The sequence below is a fragment of the Anopheles merus genome, chromosome 2L (genome assembly GCF_017562075.2).
Source record: "Anopheles merus strain MAF chromosome 2L, AmerM5.1, whole genome shotgun sequence".
Lineage (NCBI taxonomy): Eukaryota > Metazoa > Arthropoda > Insecta > Diptera > Culicidae > Anopheles > Anopheles merus.
Genome location: NC_054083.1, coordinates 2,852,382 through 2,866,544, shown reverse-complemented (window position 1 = coordinate 2,866,544; position 14,163 = coordinate 2,852,382). Strand labels below are relative to the sequence as shown.

The window sequence follows — 14,163 nt, the reverse complement described above, 5'->3', positions numbered from 1 at the left end:
ACTTAATGAATAAATGAAATGGAAGAGAATATATGGTCGGCATTACTTGCTTACAGCATTAAAATATAGAGAGCATTGTTTACCTATGAAAATCGTTAATTTTTTTGCATCAAAACGTGTGGAATACCCGGGTATGCCGGTTGCCAACTTACGTGTGTAAATCTGGTTGCCAACTCTACGGTTAAAAGTTAACAGGAAGTTTACGCTCTTCCATGTAATTTGAGCGTAATACGGACGTCACACGAAGCGTAAACTTTGGCGTAAACTGGATTTCAGCCATACAACCCTGAAATCTTTTGACAGGAAGTTTACGCTCTCCCATACAAATCAAGCGTAAACTTTTTGAGTTTACGCCTCGTGTGACGTCCGTATAAACCTTTTGAGTTTACGCCTCGTGTGACGTCCGTGTTATGGAAAATCCACTGTGAACAGTGTGGCCAGATTATTTTTGCGGTTTTCGGTAGGCGCATCAAAATTTTATCGGTAGTTTTCGGTAGGAGTTTAAGATTTTTTCGGTAATTTTCGGTAGGCTTTGAAGTGTTGACCGGGGGTGGGGGGGGGGGTTGTCGGAGATGGAAGGTAATCTGTCCCATAAAGAGCAGTACGAGAAAATACATCTTTCATTTATTTAAAGGAATAGTTTAGATTTGGTTCATAGCGGTCACATGAGGCCTTTCTGAAGTGTCGATCTGAAAATTGTACTAGGGAATTTAACCCAACAAATGATTGGGACGCTCTAGCAGCAATCAAACGCGACATCGAAAATTAAAAATATACGGGATTTTACATGTTCGATGTGATAACCCACAAATCAAACATGTGAAGTCCTATACATTTTTCATGTTCGATGTCATGTTCTATTGCTGCTAGAGCGCCGGGTCACATTATCTGTCAAATTGCATATCAAATTTAATCAGCGCGATCGACTTTATGAAGTGCAGACACGGGCCTTAGTTGCCTCTGTTGAACTTCTGGTTCTGGTTGCTAGTGATTTCCATATAGAGTTTAATACATTAAGTGATTTGGGAAATGGTTATATGACTTTTTGGTCAGTATCATGAAAAAATCTTTGATTGTCGGTAGGATAAATGAAAATTCGGTAGTTTTAGGGAACTCATCTGTGAGTCGGTAGGCATATCAAAAATCGGTAGGAATACAGATAAATCGGTATTTCTGGTCACACTGAATACAGATAAATCGGTATTTCTGGTCACACTGACTGTGAATATTATCTGCATCAATTTCGATTATACGGATAACTCTTTTCAGCATCTTGGTTTATCCGTGGAACTCATTACGAGTGCTTCTGCGTGCAGCGATTTTTTCGAACCGTCACTAGCACCTCCATAGCTTGTGCTAGTGTGTGTAATGCTTATTGTTCACATGATGTTTGAAAACACGCGCTCTTTCGGTCGTTGACCCCAAAAAGCCGAGAAAAAAAAACTTAAAATGATACGTTTGTGCTTTTTCTCTTTCTACATCTCTCTATCGTTCTCTGAATCGTTCTCTTTCTCTCTCTCCCTTCACATACAAGAACCACTCTCACTACATATAATAGTCACATAGTCAGAAGGCTCTCTAACATTAATCGTGCAAATACTGGGTAAATTTGTGTGCCAAATCTTTGAGATATGTAATAGTGTGTTATTTTTAAATAGTGTGATCCACTACCGTCTATGAAAGACAGCAAAATAATATCCGCAACATGTGGGACATGTGGAGAAATGGCTAATAGCTTTCATACGTCTCAGTCGAATACTGCTCATTGCTGTTCGCGCTTCTCTTTTGTTAACTTATTTGAAATGGGCAACGAATGAGCAAATGTAATAGCAAGTCTAAGAAGAGAGCGAAATTCTCTCCCTCGCACTAGCAAACGTTGATCAGAACAAATCGTACCTCTCCGTCGTCTCCTGGCTTCTGCTCTCATAGCCCATTGTTCCATTCATCGTTCCATTTTAAGTTCCTCAGTTCAAGCGGTACAGTTTGGTCGATTGGATCGGTCGATTGCACTTCGCGGCCGGCATTATTTTGGATAGAACCGATTGGTGCTGTTGCAACTTCACGCACGGTTCAAAGTGCAAGCAGAATATGAACACAACAATCATTACCGCTGCTTGGCGATAATGCCTATCTGCATTAGTTACTCATCGTAGTTCAATGTGAAATTTGTCCGCTGCTCTGCAAGTTTAATCCATTACGCTCATTTGAGTTGATCGGCTGGTTTGTGTTGCTGTGTAAAAAGGTTACTTGAGTGCATAGTCAGTTCGCTGATGAATTAACCCTGCAATAATTCTGCTACTCCAGGTGTTAATAGTACAACAGCAGGAAGAAAATGCGCCAACAACTCTACAAAGTATTATTAGGATCTATGGAAGTACTAAGCAATTTATGTACAGACATAAAAATATGCAAATATGTTGCTACAAGTAGCGAAGTATGTTTATAAATTGAAAAAAATAAAAAGTTTAATGTGGAATTCTAATGCAATCAATACAATGTTTAATCGTTATAGATGGTTTGGAGTGCGAAGTTGCCAGTAGACAAAGAAGTTCAGACAAAGAAAAAATTCAAAGAAATCGTTGATATTAGGTTATTAAGTGCATTCAGTGAATTTTATTAGGATGAACGCGTTGTGTTAATAACTGTGGTAATGAACTGTGCAATCGTAACATGATGAAGTAATTTGTGTAGTAAGTTTAAGTAAACATTTTTAATTGTGGGATTGTATTGCTATAAAGAGGGAATGTTTTGTTTACGTAAGGAAATGGAGTCATTATTATATATAGTACACAATCCAGAGTACCTAAAATTAGCGATTAGCAATAAAAGCGAAAAGAGTTCTTAGTATGCACGGAATAGGTTGAGGCAAGAAATATATGTACATAATGGAATGTGCTGAGAAGGTTAGTGACCAGCCTCAGTATCACTTCCGGGCACTTTGGTTTAATGTTAGTATGGCACTCTCATCGCTTACTAGTTCTCTCTCGCTCATTCCAACTGCTCATGGCTGCTCTTGATTACAAACATCCCCCCCCCCCCCCCACACACACACACACACACACACACACACACACACACACACACACACACACACACACACACACACTTTAATGTAACAGTCCTTTCATCTTTTTTGTACATTCAGGTGTATGCTTCTAATTGAGTTCATTCTTAATAGAAAGTATCTTTTGCTTTCTCTGTCGTTCAATCACATAGTGCAGTATCCTTATTCAATAACGTTTCGAGGAGTCTTACATGTATAAGTATATGTTTACCTTGAATACTTGAATTGAATTGTACTTTAAAATGGTACTGCACAACACATTTTAGTTCAAAAGAAATTCCAACTAATTGTATTTTTTAGCTACAAGTTTAGTTGTTAGATGAAATGAGTGTGCCATAATATACTTAATAGAAACAGGAATACAAATAGCACGTGTTCCCCGATATACGTTATCAATGCGACTGGAGGCAATCGCTTATGTCGAATATTCGCGTATATCGATTTTCGAAGTTTTCAGTGAAATTATAACGAACTTTTGTGTAATTTTGTTTGAATTCGTAAGTTTTAGGCTCTAAATTAATTATTTTATTTTATTCCAACCAAAGTTTGCAATTTTGAACCTTTTGAAATAAATTTTGAAATTCACCCAAAAGGGAATTTATTTTGCATTTCACAATTGATGTGTCAAATCAAAAAAATTTGCTCAGATAACTGTCAAATTTTGAATATCGCGTATCACGAAATCGCGTATATCGCGTTTGGCGTATATCGGGGAGTACCTGTACGACAGTTCGTGGAAAGAGTGTTAAGATTTTTTCAATACGAATTTTAGATAGACAATAGCATTGTACAGGAATCTCTCATTTGTTTTTATTTAATTTTAGTCTATCTATTTCTAAGTTGAAGTGACTGAATTGAAGTGACAAGTTTCTGAGTGATTGGTTGGTTTAAAAAATAATGTATTTATGTTTCCTCTACCTACCAAATTATCTATCATTTTACGTTCGCAGTCTATTTTGAAAAGTTTTAATTGCTTTCATATTATTATGAGGATATTATTATGCGATTTAAAATATTGTCGATAGCTTTGGACTCTTTTCAACAGCACTTGTTGTCAACTTTTACAAAAAAAAAAACATAATAGTTAAAATATTTAATATACATTATCATTGGTATACAACTGGGTGTTGAAAAAATATGTGGCAGTTAACACATTTTGATAAATGCCTTTTGCCTGTCTACAACAGCTCTTTCGGTAGAATGAGAAGGTAAAGGCACCGGGAAGTGTTTGCTTTGACGACAATTCTCCGGGCGTTAAGGTTCCTTTTTCTAGAAGCCAAACAGTATAACGGCAACACGCACACCACGATGAGCCCGAATCGTAGGATCCGCGCCTCTCCATCGCAGACTCGTGCCTTCAACGGCGCCAGACGTAGCGCGCTGCGATAGTTGGATCCATGTTTTATAATTAAATATGTGTCAAAAGAGCAATAGCCTTTTCTCCATGCCGTTTTAAGGTTGCTCGAGGATGTTGCCCTCGATTCTCGCCGGTTTATTGTACGTAGACGAGAGAGAATGAGCTCTCGGACGTGAGCGTCTTCGTGAGAATCGAGCGTAAAATTGTTGGTTTGCTCTTTTATGGATACTCTCGTGTTTCCGCAACGTTCCTGATGTCGACGACACGATCCGAAGCCTGGTTCGCTTCTGCCGGCATGTTCTCACGAAACGGAACGTTTTTGCATGTTTGTATTTTTAGTTGTTTGTGTTTTTTTGTGTTGTCAACGCAGCACATCAACCCTGTCCCAGAGAAGCATTGCACCGAAAATGCCAGGTGCATTTTTGTAGACATAAGGTTTTTTACTCGCTTTCAACTTTCATATGATGCATTTCTCTATTCTCAGTGTTATTCATGGCAGGAAGATCGTACGTATAATATTTACTAGTCATTCACATATTAATTCAATGAGATAACATTAGTAGCAATGTAGCCTCAGAAATGGGCCGAGTGTTTACTCCTTCAATCTTAGATGTTGGAGCTATTTTCGTGTAATGAAATTTACATACGCAAGCGCACGCATTTCCTGGCTCCCGGTCTCAAAAGAAGATGTTTGTTATGTGAGTTATAAACAAGAGTGGCCCGTTGTGATAAATATGTGATGATGGGAAAGTGTTATGGATTTGATTGTATGTTTTATATTTTCAGTGAGTAAATTGTTTTGCTAGTGCAACTTTGTGCTTGTGATTTGAGTTGTTAAAAATAGGTTAGTACTAGAACAATATTGTCTGGCCGGATTGGTGATATTTGTCTGCACAAAAGCACAATCTTTCAAGATGCGTGTGAATAATTTGTGCAGATCATTACGAAGTATTTGTTATTTTGGGTGTAAACAAGAAAAGCCAATGTTTAACCATCTGCATAATTTTTTTTAAAAATGCAAGAAAATGATCCATGTAAAGTGTATTTATCGCATGGTAAATTTGCAGTATAGTAGTAGTGTGCAAACAATTGTGTGAGAAATTTGAAACTCTATACATTTTATGATAAGCTGAATGAAAACTAGAGGTTTCATTCATGAATTTAAAAGTGAAGTGTCCAACGTGAAAAAAATATTTTGTTTTACTGGAGCGAAACACGCCATGGCCGACGATAATGGTTAGCTACAAGAAGTTAAGGTGAGTTGTTTGTAATGCATGATTTATGAGATTTTCTTTATTCCAGCAGTATTGTGTAATTTCGAACAATTCCGGGATTTTTTGTGCGGTATATCGATACATTTTTGTTTTATTTGTTGTTTTAACCAGGGTAGATTTGTCGAAACTCTCATGTATTTCAATTTTTATTATTAGGGTTTCGAACCTTATAATGGTCTGACTTGATATCTCTGTGGACTGTTTCAAATGGTTAGGGGATATTTGCAACGTTGCTATGGAGGTTTGCCGGCATATAGGGGAATATTTTAAACATCAGGATAAGTTTTCAAAACAGCTATGGAGTTTTGAAACCAGCTATGCAGCGTTCAGTTCAGTAGTGATGTAGAAATTAAAGTTAGATTTTTTTAAAGATCCGCGAGATGATTTTTGAGTTTGGGGTGATTAAACACATGTTTTAGGATCGTTATTAGGAAATAGTAGTTAATCCGCTAATAGCCCAATATTGTTCGCCAAATATAAAAGTTAGGTAGTGAAATTAAAAATGTTGTACATATAATATATTGGGGCCCTTCACGATTCTTGTCAGTTTTTTGTATGGAGTTTGACAGTTGGAGGCTGAAATAATGTAAACACTCCATACAAAACCACACACAAAACTAGCCTGCAATTTTTATTCTTCTTCTTCTTCTTTGGCTCAACAACCGATGCCGGTCAAGGCCTGCCAACACACTTGTGGGGTTGACTTTCAGTGACTTATTGATTTCCCCCCATAGCAGGATAGTCAGTCCTACATATGGCGGCACGGTCTATTTGGGGCTTGAACCCATGACGGGCATGTTGTTAAGTCGTACGAGTTGACGACTGTACCATGAGACCGGCTAATGAGCCTGAAATTTTTAGTCTAGATTATTATAGCCTCAAAGCTAGAATTAGTTTCGGGTACCTGCTCGAAAAATGGAAAACAAGGTAGTGTTTACACATATCCCAAGGTGCATTAAAGAGATCTGGTGATGGAATCCAGAATCAAAGTGTATGTAGCCCAGGTGGTCTCATAGCATGTTTTTTATAACCAACTTTAAATATAACTTTTTAACAGAATGGGTGAAAACTTTTACTCAAACAAGCTTTCTGGAGGCTTGACGAATACATAAAATACTCTTAAAATCTACATTCAAAAGCAGAAGCGATAAAAATCAACCTTCTAAATTCATACACCTTGGGATAAGCCCACTTGTATAGTATACCCTCTTAGATAGTTGCTCGAAAACTGCAAAAACTGAACAATGCAAAAAGCTGACAGGCTGAAATTTCAACCTACGAACTTAAAACGGAAAGGGCCCCATTGTTAGGATTAGAGACGTGATGTTGCACAGCCGAAATTTATGTTTAAGTTATTTATAGGTGAGACTGACGTGCCCAAGCTACTAGCAAGAATTAACATGAATGTACCGCCTAGAACTTTTCGCAACTACTGACCTTCAGAACCCAACTAGTAAGACGAGCTTACATTACAAACGACCTCATAACTGCGATGGCTCTTAAATTCAATGCTCACTTTGATAGTTTTGGATTTAATGGGATGATTGATTACATATAGTTTATTTAGTTAATTTGTAACATTTTTCAACAAAAGTAAATGTTGGAATGAAAGAGGACTATAAGCCACTTATTACCACTTATTACTTATTACCACTAAATAATCGAATTTTTATCGTATTTTTATCCATCCGTCAAATTAACGGGTGTCAGTAGAGATAGGTTTATAAGAGACGCCCGTAAACCTAGTGTTAATTAGCTTACTGTGCTTAGGTGTTTTTGTTCGGTCTTATATGTATTATTTATTGCTAATCTTAAGTGTTAGTGTAATTTTAAATGATAAGGCCTCATCTCCTGGGCAATTAGTTTCTTAAAATAAACAATTCAAAACAATATAATAGAAAAACCCCGTCTCGTGGTACAGTCGTCAACTCGTACGACTGTACAACATGCCCGTCATGGGTTCAAGCCCCGAATGGACCGAGCTACCATACGCAGGATTGACTATCCTGCTATAGGTAATCAATAAGGCATCAAGCCAAGCCCACTAGTGGTACAGGCGGGACTGTTTCTAAAATTGTGTGTTTCATTTATGCATGTTTATACAATTGGTTTAAATCTATTTACATGTAACATTGCACGCCGATGTCTCGAAAAAAATGTACTACAACCAAAACAGATTTTGCAACACTTCTTATGCGAGAGTGACCTTCGTTTATCAACCTTGATAAGACTACTGCCTTGCGCATTCGTTGCGATATTTTACTGCCAAACTAGCCCACAAGGGTAAAAAAAACGCTGTGTGATAGAGGGGGTGGAGAAAATCACCGTTCGCCTATCAACACAAAACCTATATCATCATCATTATCAACAACAACAACATCAGCAGCGGCAAATTTTACTTGCCTGCCTGCTCTATCGACCATTATGTAGCATATTGTTGTCGCGGTTAGCTTCCCCTAGTACCAAGAGATATCGACAGCAAGATATAGCTAGAGCAGAGTGAACGAGTCAGATAGCTATCTGGAGGTCATTGAACTCGTTTTACAGATATTAAATCGGTTGTAGATGCGTTTGCGAGCGCGAATATGACAAAATAGGTATGCGTCGTGAGTATAAGTTGAGCTTCCGCGTTCACATCCATTCCATTATTTTTGTTCGAACTCACATTTTTTGCGTTTATTTTGATTGACAATCCGATCGTACTATAGCCCCTATCAAATAAGAAATCAATGACCATAGCAATGGAAATTTAATATAGTGGAATTCGGGACTCACTAAAAATTAATTATCTAAAGCCGATTTAAATCTCATAACCATTTTACATCTATTCCTCACTTATAAACGAGTTTCGCTTGCAATAAGTGCGAACAAAACTATAATTAACGTTTTACATAGGGCCGAGAAAGACGATAGTCTTTGGGCTATGGGGCAAGCGTAACACCCATATGCGGCAAGACGGCCACCTGGTTAAAATAAACGTATTTCCTATATAATTGGAGCTTTTTACGTGTGTGAAAATATTGTGTGCATTCCTACATGTCTTAAATCACCAATGAACCCTTGTTGATCACAAATTGTACCACTCAAAATAGAGATGGCTCTTTCGCCCCAAAAGGTGTAACTTTTTTGTAATTGAATTTGTCAGTGTCAAAAAGAAAGTTTTTTTCAACTAACCCCACAAAATATATCATATATATAAATATGTTCTAGGATGATTGTTCCTATGTTTTTTTCAGAGCTTATTTGGTATGGTAAAAAAACTATAATTTGATGCTCAATTTTGATACTCAACATAAAGAGGTTCATAACAATGGGTAAAATCGATTAATTTATATGAAATTTGGTAAAATATGGGTCCTAGATATGGACAAACCCGGTAAAATATTCTTTGTACGTTTTCTTTCTTTTTTTCAACGACAATGCAACTTGAATACACATGAACATACACCATCTACCGTAACTATATAGACAGTCATTTTTCGTGATTTGTATAAAATCTTGAAGAGATAGAAAAAAGGCAGTGAATGTATGAATTGAGCGAAATGCTATTTTAGATTTTATATATATATATATTTTTTATCAAATTATTAGGGCTATTAATACATGACTTTTTACGAAAAACGGAATTTAGGGTCTATTTTCTAGTATGAAAGTATGGCTAACTTCTATCGTATCGTTTCGTCGCTAAACGCGAGCGCTGCGAAAAAAATTTAGAACAAAGACCTCACAGATAATTTGTCGCGGTACAAAAGTTGGTCGTCTAGAAGCGTTGTAAAACACGATAAAACACGTTATTTATCTCGGCCTGTGCAAAGATTGCTTGCAATTATTTTTGATATCCATCCAGCGATGGATAGCTTGGATTTCTGAAAAATATTCGCCGAAGACTGCTACCCAATTGACATTTTCGTGCACAATGGGGGGAGGGGGGAGATCGGGATGGGTAATATCGTTTCTAATCCGTATTACTAGTCGAATAACCATTTTGACTATCCTGCAATGGGGTGGGGTGGGGGTTGGGGGATAATCCAAAAGTCACTGAAAGCCAATCTCACTAGTGGTACAGGCAGGCCTTGGCCGACAACGGTTGTTGAGCCAAAAGAAAAAAAAACATTTTGTAAAAACACCGATTTTTCATAAAATAACGCCGCACGAAATGTGATTTAGAACTTCTCAAGTGACATTTGCTCTAAATTTTTAACGATGATCTGCTCGAATTGCGCCTGGGATACCAAAAATTGTGGATTTGTGCGTGATAAAACGTGTTAAAAGTGTCAAATTTTCGTTTTCTTCTTTCATCTGTTTTTGTTTTCATATAACGACAGCATTATAGGCGGTGTCAACGGTTGGTATGGTACATATTACAAAAATATTTTTTTGTGATAAAAAAATCGTCACTATCCAATTGACATTTTCGAGGTCTAAAATCGAGGTTTCCCTTAAACTGGCTTCTTAAACATCCCTTAAACTGCCCCAGTTTTTCTACTACCAGTACTTCTAGAACAAGCCCTTTAAAATCGACTGTGAAATGTATTTTTTGATGCTTTCTTCTCTATCCTTTGGGAAATTACGTTTCCAATGTTATTACTGGTCGTATAGTCATTTTATACAAAAAAAAAAAACCATTGAATTTTCACCAATTCATCAATTTCACCTAACGCCGTACAAAAAGTACCTTCTTTTTTCACCAGATATTAAAGCAAATTAATCTAAAACGAATTGGACGCCACCATCATTCAATGAAATAAGGTCATTCGCACGCACAAACGAAATTTTGACACTTTTTACACGGTTTATCATACACAAATCCACATATTTTGGTATCTCGAGCAACATTCGAGCAGATTATGGTTAAAAATTTATAATAAATGTCACTTGGGTATGACATTGACCATGATTACCATATCGGTCTTATGTGGATAGGGATAAAGGAAACGGATAGAGGATAGAGACGAAAGCAATGAAAAAGCCCTCCCAAGTGACATTTGTTCTAAATTTTTAACCATGATCTGTTCGAATGGTGCTCGAAATATAAAAAAATGTGCATTTGTTTGTGATAAACCGTGTAGAAAGTGTCAAAATTTCGTTTGTGCGTTAGAATGACCTTATTCTATTGGATGAAGATGGCGTCCAATTCGTTTTAGATCAAGTTGCTTTAATATTTAACAAAAAAGAAGGCACATTTCGTGTTGCGTTATTATGTGAAAATTAGGTGTTTAAGGCGCCAGTTAAAGGAAAATAGCTCAAAGCCCCGATTTTCGTGCTCGAAAATGTCAATTGGAAAGTTTAAGGCGGTGCTTTAAGGGAAATAGCTCAAAACCTCGATTTTTACGTGTTTTTAGCTGAATAGGCTATTACAGAAAAAGCGCAATATAGATGATAATCAAATGTTAAAACCAGAGAAACAATAATATCATACTTGTTTATTTATAATTGGTTTATTATAATCTAAAAAAAATTGGGATCATGTTTTTAATCTAGACGTTTAAACGTTTGAACTGTAACATTCCTTTGCTTGTTTCAGACATAAAGCAGTATCCCGAGCGCGCGGGCGTTATCGTTTACATGTAGCCTGCATAACATGGGGAAAACGTGCAGCGGCAGTCCAAAGGCCATTGACATTTGTCCGCATTGTGGATGCTAGTGAATTGTGAGCTATAGGATGAGAAGGGGAATGAACTAAAATATTGCATGAATAGATAGCGACAGAACGGGATCCGCCTATTTGCACTATCACTTTCCTTTGCTTTCTTTACATCAGCATCTGTTATGAGTTCCTAGTTTGGATCCATCAGGAAATTTATTGCTGGTTTTCTGATAAATGCTTTTGTATCCGATTTAATATGTTATCGTGTTGAAAAAAACTGCGAATAAATACGACATGATCATCTAAAATCAGTCGAAATAACACGGGATGTGAATAAAATTATATGCTCGCCAAAATACAAACTCAAAATAGCAATGGGCGAGTTTGCGCAAACATTTCGTCATTACCTAAAGCAAATGTATATACGGTGTCATGTCATAGCAATATAGAGCAATGCAAGTGCTTATTGTGGAAAAGAGAATCAACCCTAGTGTTTGCAAGAATAAGACAAGGGGAGGACATTTGTTGACGTGCCCGTGAATGAAGGTCAATGACCGTCCCCTTGGAAAAGATAGTTGATTTTTTTTGTATTTTCTTTTAGTTATGCTCTTCCGTCTGCGGCATATAACTTCTTGAAACACTTATTTTTCGTTTGAACCCTAGTGTGCGCTCTTCGGAATTATGGTTGATTATGTAACTGCAGCTGCTCTTACAGGAGCAGGAATTCTCTCTTTTCAACAATGTATCCTGTTGCTCGTATAGCAGTATCCTTGTTATACAGCGAAGAGAGATCAGTAGTTTGTGAACATGGCTTCTGTGTGACTAGAAAGTGGTTTCGTGTTTTACCGTTTATCTCTCTTTATTGTCTTATCAGCCTTCGTTCTCATACATTTCAGATTTGCACCAACGTTGGTATTTCAGCCGATGTTACACATACGGCCGATATGTTAGTCATGGTCAATGTCATAGTGACGACATTTTTCTATCAGAAAAAATATTTTTGTATTATGTACTATACGAACCATTTACAGACCGCCTATAATGCCGTAGTTATCTGAGAAAAAAACACATGCAAAAGAAGATAAAGTCGAACATACAATATTGCTTTTTCATACACTTTATACCATTTAAAAAAGTAATTTTTTTTGCTTACAACACTATTGAACTAGAATTTTGTTGCATTCTTATTTCAATCGACGGGATTGAGTTGAATGAATTGTTATTAACACAAATTGCTGCGTATTTTTGGATAAGTATCGTGGCAATGTCAGGCTACGGCATGGTGTTTAAAACAATTTATGCGGATGATCCAATACAGAAGCAAACATTTACATGAAATATGTGCCATTGATTGCATAAACTGCGATGTTCAACATCGGTCATCGCTTCATCGCTCCAACAAAAGCTGAATAATACATGGTTTCTGGCATGTTTTGGAATAATTAATTCAGCTGTGCGTTTTGATGGCAATTTATTAGCCAGAGAAGAGTTGGTTCACTTTGTCGTTGTTGAACTTGAATGATATTAACAAATAATAATTCAACATATCAGCAAAAATACCATCAAGGGTTTATTTGATTTCTTACAACAAATATAGCACTGTATTGGGAAAACAGCTTATCATTATTTAAGCTCCATGTGATTTTATTAGACGTGCTGTCAAAATTATTTATGGTATTTTACAGATAAAATAAGATGTGCGATTTCGTCGTACGACGGAATCAAAGGTTTGTAATTTTGTCAGATGGTCGTATATGATTTTATTTGTTAAAACTATTTGTGTAGGCCTTGAAGCAACACTCCTAAATTATCGTTTAACTATAAAAATCCCCAAAGTAATCGCAATACGAATCGTAATAACGTTTGACAGCACGCCCGATAAAATCGCATGCGATGGAGTACATAAACCACCCTAACGGAGAAAGAAACCAGCGTGTACAATTGTAAATGTGGCGTCAAATTTTCCAGAATATGAGAGATAATGACATCGGAATAAGAGAGCGACAGCATAGACAACAAACTAATGCAGTGCTCCCCAACCTTTTTTGGCCCTATTACACTGGGTAGGTGGTAAGGAATTCGCCAAAACGTATTTTACAGCTTTTACCACAGCAGAAAAAGTGAAATTGTGCATGCACGTGGCTGTTTCCGTGCCGAGAGAAATTTAATTGCCCGAGCGCTCAATCAAAAGTAAACAAGAGCTTATTTTCGTTTAGATGTAAGGCAAAACAAACATAGAGAAGCTTTCAACGTGTTAGCAACTGAATTTATTGTTGAAGTATAATAATTACCCCAAAAACCAATTCTGATAGCTGTGTGTTATTAGACTAGCTAGTAGAATTTTCATATCAAATCGTTCGCTTGGATCGGTTTGGCAAAATAATTCCAATTCCATATAGCTAGTCAAATATAGCCATTTAGGTATCTATCTTATCTAGACATACCACTAGAAAATTTAATCTTGATCATTAGGATGACATATTTAAGTATATGTATTCAAATCATGATTTATTTACAAAATCAATTCATTCGCGAACCATATTTTATTTGTTAACCGTAGGAATTACATGTGGTCCGCCGACCATAGGTTGGAGACCACTGAACTAATGACGGCAGACATTTGTGTAATTTTGGCGCGTTGGCTAATGCTTTCGTTTTCTCTGACATCTTTTATTTTCCTCTCTCTACAATCTCTCATAAGAAAACGAAAATAAGTTACTCTTAGCGTACACTTTTTCTTCGAGAAAGACGCACAGAACAAGATTACAAAGTTGAGAGAGAAGACTTATACAGAGTAGGAGTATAAATAAGGAAATCGAGAGAGAAAACGAACGTAGGTAGGGCAACGACCTCCAAAAAAACCCATCATGACCGAACTCGG

General features: G+C 36.8%; 1 long non-coding RNA gene across 1 annotated transcript; it reads left to right on the top strand.

The window, feature by feature from the left end:
* The first annotated feature begins 1,877 nt into the window (after positions 1–1,877).
* LOC121591859 lies at positions 1,878–5,195 on the top strand. Its single transcript, XR_006004567.1, has 3 exons — positions 1,878–2,434; positions 2,513–2,690; positions 4,906–5,195. It is a non-coding gene; the product is annotated as an uncharacterized LOC121591859 (long non-coding RNA).
* The last annotated feature ends 8,968 nt before the right edge of the window (positions 5,196–14,163 follow it).